At 47.4% G+C, this 7,754-nt stretch overlaps 8 non-coding genes and 1 pseudogene across 8 annotated transcripts; all 9 read right to left on the reverse strand.

The window, feature by feature from the left end:
• Nucleotides 1-187, reverse strand: LOC121312179 (the record flags this gene model as incomplete). Its single annotated transcript, XR_005949729.1, has 1 exon — nucleotides 1-187. It is a non-coding gene; the product is annotated as a U2 spliceosomal RNA (small nuclear RNA).
• A 1,909-nt stretch (nucleotides 188-2,096) lies between these two features.
• Nucleotides 2,097-2,214, reverse strand: LOC121312172. Its single transcript, XR_005949723.1, has one exon. It is a non-coding gene; the product is annotated as a U5 spliceosomal RNA (small nuclear RNA).
• Nucleotides 2,215-2,633: 419 nt separating this feature from the next.
• On the reverse strand, nucleotides 2,634-2,826 carry LOC121312171. Its single transcript, XR_005949722.1, has one exon. It is a non-coding gene; the product is annotated as a U2 spliceosomal RNA (small nuclear RNA).
• A 185-nt stretch (nucleotides 2,827-3,011) lies between these two features.
• On the reverse strand, nucleotides 3,012-3,129 carry LOC121312173. Its single transcript, XR_005949724.1, has one exon. It is a non-coding gene; the product is annotated as a U5 spliceosomal RNA (small nuclear RNA).
• Nucleotides 3,130-3,597: 468 nt separating this feature from the next.
• LOC121312177 lies at nucleotides 3,598-3,784 on the reverse strand. Its single transcript, XR_005949728.1, has one exon. It is a non-coding gene; the product is annotated as a U2 spliceosomal RNA (small nuclear RNA).
• A 2,122-nt stretch (nucleotides 3,785-5,906) lies between these two features.
• On the reverse strand, nucleotides 5,907-6,024 carry LOC121312174. The gene has a single exon (XR_005949725.1). It is a non-coding gene; the product is annotated as a U5 spliceosomal RNA (small nuclear RNA).
• A 438-nt stretch (nucleotides 6,025-6,462) lies between these two features.
• Nucleotides 6,463-6,655, reverse strand: LOC121312176. The gene has a single exon (XR_005949727.1). It is a non-coding gene; the product is annotated as a U2 spliceosomal RNA (small nuclear RNA).
• A 181-nt stretch (nucleotides 6,656-6,836) lies between these two features.
• LOC121312175 lies at nucleotides 6,837-6,954 on the reverse strand. Its single transcript, XR_005949726.1, has one exon. It is a non-coding gene; the product is annotated as a U5 spliceosomal RNA (small nuclear RNA).
• Nucleotides 6,955-7,336: 382 nt separating this feature from the next.
• LOC121312178 lies at nucleotides 7,337-7,514 on the reverse strand (annotated as a pseudogene).
• Nucleotides 7,515-7,754: the final 240 nt, after the last annotated feature.

Consider the following 7,754-nt stretch of genomic DNA (forward strand, 5'->3'; position numbering starts at 1 on the left):
AATACCGGGTCGATGCGTGGAGTGGACGGAGCAAGCCCCGCTTCCATCTCCCGCTTCCAAAAATCCATTTAATATAGACGGTCCCCCTATGGGGGACGTATCAGATATTAAACTGATAAGAACAGATTTTTTTTTTTTTTTTTTTTTTTTTTTTTTTTTTAATTTATTAAATCTTCACAAAAGAAACACTACAATTATACATCAACAACAAAAAAACAAAAAACAAAATACTCCAATACTTTTCAAACACAAATACTCATTCATAAACAACAAAAATCTTATATCAAAGCCAGAACTGAAATCATTAAACACAAATACCCTTACTCAAATTCTCAAAACTAGTTATTTTCTTTTATAACAGACCGTCATAACTAAGACTCATCAACTCTTTTTTACAATTTCTCTGTTATTTCATATAACCAAAATTCTATTTACTTTACATATATGCAAATCAAAAACAATCCCATTAATACTCTTCTATTAATCTTTTCAAAACACATTTATAACACAATACAAAAACTAACTATCTATCTAATACATAACTACAAAAAACACTAACTAACCCTATATCCAAAAGAAAAAACTACATTTTGTTCTACATCTGCACAAAACATTCCCCATCTACCATTACCCCATTTACATATCCCATCCACCTAAAACAGAACAACCAATCAGAAACTTACACATGTCACAAACTGAAAAAACATTGCTCAAGTCTTTTTAACAATTCTCACAATTTTCTCAGTTCCAGTCTCTTTCTCCTTTTCTACCTCCTCCACCTGCTCTGCCCAGTCTTTCTTCTCTTCTTTCCCTGCAGTCGTTCCAGACCCGCTCACTTCTGCTTCCTCTGCTGTCTTCTTCTCAGCCGTCTGTCTCTGCTGCTTTACGACTTTTTTCTTTGCCGCTACTGCCACTGGTTTCTCCGCTGACACTATTTTATCCATGGTCTTTAGTTTCTCCACAGTCTTCTCCTTGGCTCCAGTCTCCTCCGTACCCTTCTTCCCCTTCTCACCTTCCAAATCCTCCTCCACACTGGATTCCTCATCACTGCTCGTCCTTTTCGCAGCCCCAGCGTAACTCGAAGCTCTCTGTGGACACTCGTAATACAAATGATTAAAGCTACCACACAAATTACACCTCCTCTTTTCTTTACAGTCTTTAGTATTATGATCCTTCTTTTCACAGTTTCTACAATACATGTTCTTACACTCTCCCGCCTCATGACCCGTTCCCTTTCTGTGCTCGTTCTGCTTTTATTACATTTCCGACACAATTTCGGCTGACCAACATAAAACAAATAACCCCGGTTAGATCCAATAGAGAAGGAGGAAGGCGGATGCTTCACTCCCTCATATCCCTCCTTGCTGGGTCGAAATCTTGTCCATATCTTCCAAGTACCGGTCCATAGTCCAAACTCATCCATACATTTCTCCGGTGGCCTGACCACATTACAAAACTGCTCCAAAAAAATAGCAACCTCCCCTGCCGGCACAAACGGGTTATACAAATGAACATGAACAACACGGACTTCTTGCAAAAAAAGAGCTTCGAAATTAAACAAATTCAAAGGTGTCATTTTCTCATTCTGTCTCAGGCAATTCCAAACTTTTCTACAATAGTCTTCAGTTTTAAAAGTCAAATCATAAATTCCTCTTGCCTGAAAGTCTTGTAGACAAAAAAATTGACTCGTGTCAATTTTAACTTTCCCCAGCAACTGTCGGATGAAATCAGTTCTCGTCATCTCAGGCGTTCCTTCTTTCCTCAGCATGCGAATTGTATTCTTCAGCCTTGGTCCCGGGGGTTTCGACGTAGTCTCCGCCATGGTCTCGTCTTTCCCACGCCTTCTCTTCCTCCTGAGATCACTGCTGCGGTCAAGCCACACACAAAGATCTGAGCCAAGAGGCCGAGAAGCGATGCCCACAATGGTTTTGGCCAAACGCCCCGGGCGCGGCCGCCCGCCGCAGCAGTCGTGGTACTTGCTTCTCGGGCGGGCGGAGGGAGGAAGGAAGGAAGGAAGGAAGGAAGGAAAGGTGCCGGGCTCCAACGGGGGCGACCGCCCTTTCTGTGCTCGTTCTGCTTTTAAACTCCAGGTGGAGCCCCTCCCTGAGGGGAAGGGCTGTCCAAAAATTGGATCGAACTCGTAAATGCTCCTCTCCACGGAAATCTTTAGTAAAAGGCGAAAGGTTCATTCGAGCTGTAGAGAAGCCGGAGCGTGCCTTTGCTGGTGGCCGAGCCCTTCCGGCCGGCCCAAAGGCCCAAAGGCCCTCCCCTCTGCCAAGCGGCAGCGAGGCCACGCACGCAAAACAAAAACAGGGAACTCCTCCCAAAACGCATCTGCCGTTCCGCCCCGGCGAAAGGGCGCTTTGCTGCTGCTGCTACACTGGCCTGCTGCGTGTGTTAGGCCTGCCTGAATATGAAATATGAAAAAAAAAAAAAAAAAAAAAAAAAAAAAAAAAAAAGAAAAAAAAAAAAAAAAAAGAACGAAAAGATGGGGAGGAGCGGGTTGGCGAAAGGGTGACTGGGGAGGACCGGTGAGGGGAGGGAGGGAGGGAGGGTGGTGGGGAGCGGAGCCGGTGCATCTCGTTGCTCCGAAGCCGTAGCGAGTCGGAGGAGAGAGAATTTGACCTTTCTGAGAAATGGGCACCGTTCCCGGAGGTACTGCAATACCGGGTCGATGCGTGGAGTGGACGGAGCAAGCCCCGCTTCCATCTCCCGCTTCCAAAAATCCATTTAATATAGACGGTCCCCCTATGGGGGACGTATCAGATATTAAACTGATAAGAACAGATACTACACTTGATCTGAGCCAAGAGGCCGAGAAGCGATGCCCACAATGGTTTTGGCCAAACGCCCCGGGCGCGGCCGCCCGCCGCAGCAGTCGTGGTACTTGCTTCTCGGGCGGGCGGAGGGAGGGAGGAAGGAAGGAAGGAAGGAAGGAAGGAAAGGTGCCGGGCTCCAACGGGGGCGACCGCCCTTTCTGTGCTCGTTCTGCTTTTAAACTCCAGGTGGAGCCCCTCCCTGAGGGGAAGGGCTGTCCAAAAATTGGATCGAACTCGTAAATGCTCCTCTCCACGGAAATCTTTAGTAAAAGGCGAAAGGTTCATTCGAGCTGTAGAGAAGCCGGAGCGTGCCTTTGCTGGTGGCCGAGCCCTTCCGGCCGGCCCAAAGGCCCAAAGGCCCTCCCCTCTGCCAAGCGGCAGCGAGGCCACGCACGCAAAACAAAAACAGGGAACTCCTCCCAAAACGCATCTGCCGTTCCGCCCCGGCGAAAGGGCGCTTTGCTGCTGCTGCTACACTGGCCTGCTGCGTGTGTTAGGCCTGCCTGAATATGAAATATGAAAAAAAAAAAAAAAAAAAAAAAAAAAAAAAAGAACGAAAAGAGCGGGGGCAGGGCCCTTCCCCCTCCACCCCCCAGAGAGAGGGGTAGGAGGACCGGAAGGAACGCGTCCCAGACGAGGTGGGAAGAGGGTAGAGGGCTTGCTCCGCGGAGAGTCGCCTACAGGAGAGGGGGGAACAGGCAGTTATCTCTCTCCTCTCTTCTCTCTCTCTCTCTCTCTCTCTCTCTCTCTCTCTCTCTCTCTCTTTTGACCTTTCTGAGAAATGGGCACCGTTCCCGGAGGTACTGCAATACCGGGTCGATGCGTGGAGTGGACGGAGCAAGCCCCGCTTCCATCTCCCGCTTCCAAAAATCCATTTAATATAGACGGTCCCCCTATGGGGGACGTATCAGATATTAAACTGATAAGAACAGATTTTTTTTTTTTTTTTTTATTTGAAAATATTTTATTAATTCTTTTCAAAAGAAAACATTACATTTATGGTTATAAACCATATCTATTACAAATCATCACAAAAAAAACAAAAAACAAACAAAAACATTCAAAAACAACCAAAAACAAAAAAACAAAAACATTTCATTACAATAAACTTTAGCATAATCAAAATAACAAAACCACACAATACATCAATTCTTCAAAAATAACAGAGCCATCAATTTTCCAAAATAAAACATATCAATTTTCCAAGGTTTTAAACATATACAACAACAAATATTTCAAAAACAAAAAACAAAACAGTCTTTTATTCCCACTCCCACTCTTCAGTTTCAACATTTCTTTCTCAACTCAAAAATCATATCCAACACAAAACAAAATCTTTCTTTTAAACCTCTTTACTTCTTAATAATCCCCTTTCTTTTCTCTTCGTCTTTCCATCTGGCACATAACAAAACTCTATTCCTTTCTGTTCTGTATTTTTTAACCTCTGCCTCTGTTATCACCCCCTTCAACAATCTCTCCTTCCAAGCCATTAACTCAAAAAACTCCCTCCTACAAAGACTCCGCATTAAATTATCCTCCTTTTCTTCCATTATTTTTCCCTCAAAATCCCTCGGTTCCAGTCCTCTTAATGGGTCTCCTCTTCTTTTCCTCATCTCCTCTTTCTCCACGCTTTCATACCAGCTGGGACCAGCTGCACCCTCGTTGGCACTCTCCTCACTCCTGCTCCCGGCTCCAGGTTCTCTGTCCTTCCGCTTTTTCTTTATTTCACTCTCCGTTTCCTCCATCGCCTCACTCTCTTGCACCTTGTCCGCCCCACCATCACCTTCACCACCACCACCTACACCCACACCTCCACCCCCTTTCACTTCCTTACCACTCATACCCCCTCCACCACTAACCACTCTCACCACACCACCTTCCTTACTTACATCACCACCCCCTTTACTCCCTCCACTCATTCCCTTTCCACTCCCATCTTTCTTTGCACCATCACCACCCTCCTTTGCTCGCTCACCATCCATACCACTCCCACCTCCACTCTTTTCTTCTCCGCTCCCATCATTCTTTGCACCATCACCACCCTCACTTGCTCTCTCACCACCCATACCACGCTTTCCACACTCTCTATACAGGTGATCCAGTGCTCCACACATACTGCAACTTTTTGGGGTTTTACAGTCCATCGCTTCATGCCCTTTTCGCCTGCATTTCTGGCAGAACATTACTTTGCACTCGCTCGCCTCATGCCCTTCAGTGTCGCACTTAAAACACTTTCGCGGCTGCCCAGGGTAACTTAAAAAACCCCTGTTTCCCCCAATCTGTACATGACCCGGAGGGTGTACTATACCCCCCTCCTTTGCACTACAAATCTTAAGCCTTACAATAAATTTCCACTTCCCAGTCCATATGCCTATAGGGTCAAGCACTTTAAAAGGTCCCGAAATAACGTCGCAAAAACGGCCAACATACTGTGCGACTTCCTCCTGCCCAACATACGGGTTATACATGAAAACAAACAATGGCCGAACTTCCCTTGCAAATAAGGGATCTGCGATATACATCGAAAAAGGCCTTTCATTTCTCTTCTTCTGATAAGTATCCCAAACGCTCTGAGCCAATTCTTCACTGCACAAGGCCAAATCAAAAAACTTTTCATAGTTCTGAAAACAGAAAATAGACTTCACCTCCAAATTTAGTCCTTTCAACAGCACCTCCTTCACAAAGAATTCTCGTCCGCCAGGTGTATCCTTCAATTCTGCAATATCGACGCTTTTCAGTTCCTTCTCCAAAACCTCACTCCATCGGAAACGGATCAGGTTCTGCATCCTCCTTCCAGTCGCCATCGTATTCCGCTCCCAGCGCCTTCTCTTCCTCACTGGATCCTCAGGATGCTGCGGTCATGCCACATACACTTGAGCAGAGCCAAGAGGCCGAGAAGCGATGCCCACAATGGTTTTGGCCAAACGCCCCGGGCGCGGCCGCCCGCCGCAGCAGTCGTGGTACTTGCTTCTCGGGGGCGGGAGGGAGGGAGGAAGGAAGGAAGGAAGGAAGGAAGGAAAGGTGCCGGGCTCCAACGGGGGCGACCGCCCTTTCTGTGCTCGTTCTGCTTTTAAACTCCAGGTGGAGCCCCTCCCTGAGGGGAAGGGCTGTCCAAAAATTGGATCGAACTCGTAAATGCTCCTCTCCACGGAAATCTTTAGTAAAAGGCGAAAGGTTCATTCGAGCTGTAGAGAAGCCGGAGCGTGCCTTTGCTGGTGGCCGAGCCCTTCCGGCCGGCCCAAAGGCCCAAAGGCCCTCCCCTCTGCCAAGCGGCAGCGAGGCCACGCACGCAAAACAAAAACAGGGAACTCCTCCCAAAACGCATCTGCCGTTCCGCCCCGGCGAAAGGGCGCTTTGCTGCTGCTGCTACACTGGCCTGCTGCGTGTGTTAGGCCTGCCTGAATATGAAATATGAAAAAAAAAAAAAAAAAAAAAAAAAAAAAAAAAAAAGAACGAAAAGAGCGGGAAAACGGCGCGTCCCAGGAAAGGGGAGGGTGGGGAGGTGTGGAGGGTCTCTCTCTCTCTCTCTCTCTCTCTCTCTCTCGCTCTCTCTCTCTCTCCATCTCTCTCTCTCTCTCTCTCTCTCTCTCGCTCTCTCTCTCTCCTCTCTCTCTCGACTGAGCTAGAGAAGAAAACTGGAAAGCTCTTTACCACCGTTCCCGGAGGTACTGCAATACCGGGTCGATGCGTGGAGTGGACGGAGCAAGCCCCGCTTCCATCTCCCGCTTCCAAAAATCCATTTAATATAGACGGTCCCCCTATGGGGGACGTATCAGATATTAAACTGATAAGAACAGATACTACACTTGATCTGAGCCAAGAGGCCGAGAAGCGATGCCCACAATGGTTTTGGCCAAACGCCCCGGGCGCGGCGGCCCGCCGCAGCAGTCGTGGTACTTGCTTCTCGGGCGGGCGGAGGGAGGAAGGAAGGAAGGAAGGAAGGAAGGAAAGGTGCCGGGCTCCAACGGGGGCGACCGCCCTTTCTGTGCTCGTTCTGCTTTTAAACTCCAGGTGGAGCCCCTCCCTGAGGGGAAGGGCTGTCCAAAAATTGGATCGAACTCGTAAATGCTCCTCTCCACGGAAATCTTTAGTAAAAGGCGAAAGGTTCATTCGAGCTGTAGAGAAGCCGGAGCGTGCCTTTGCTGGTGGCCGAGCCCTTCCGGCCGGCCCAAAGGCCCAAAGGCCCTCCCCTCTGCCAAGCGGCAGCGAGGCCACGCACGCAAAACAAAAACAGGGAACTCCTCCCAAAACGCATCTGCCGTTCCGCCCCGGCGAAAGGGCGCTTTGCTGCTGCTGCTACACTGGCCTGCTGCGTGTGTTAGGCCTGCCTGAATATGAAATATGAAAAAAAAAAAAAAAAAAAAAAAAAAGAACGAAAAGAGCGGGAAAACGGCGCGTCCCAGGAAAGGGGAGGGTGGGGCTCTCCCTCTCTCTCTCTCTCTCTCCCTCTCTCTCTCTCTCTCCTCTCTCTCTCTCTCTCTCTCTCTCTCTCTCTCTCTCTCTTTTGACCTTTCTGAGAAATGGGCACCGTTCCCGGAGGTACTGCAATACCGGGTCGATGCGTGGAGTGGACGGAGCAAGCCCCGCTTCCATCTCCCGCTTCCAAAAATCCATTTAATATAGACGGTCCCCCTATGGGGGACGTATCAGATATTAAACTGATAAGAACAGATTTTTTTTTTTTTTTAAAGTTTTTTATTTTTTTGTAAGAAGAAAAACACATACTCTTAAAAACATACTCATACATAATCAAACCACTAAATACAATACAGAACAAAAACAGTCACATTATCGAAGTCATAAAGAACTTTACAATAAAAAACAGACCCTTTGAAAAAAAACTACACGACTAACACTTACACCCACAATACCATAACAAATAACAAAGACAAAAACACCCAAAACCACAAGAACATGTTATCATTACAAACCCAA

This window comes from Polyodon spathula, unplaced genomic scaffold, assembly GCF_017654505.1.
Source record: "Polyodon spathula isolate WHYD16114869_AA unplaced genomic scaffold, ASM1765450v1 scaffolds_3672, whole genome shotgun sequence".
Classification (NCBI taxonomy): Eukaryota; Metazoa; Chordata; class Actinopteri; order Acipenseriformes; family Polyodontidae; genus Polyodon; species Polyodon spathula.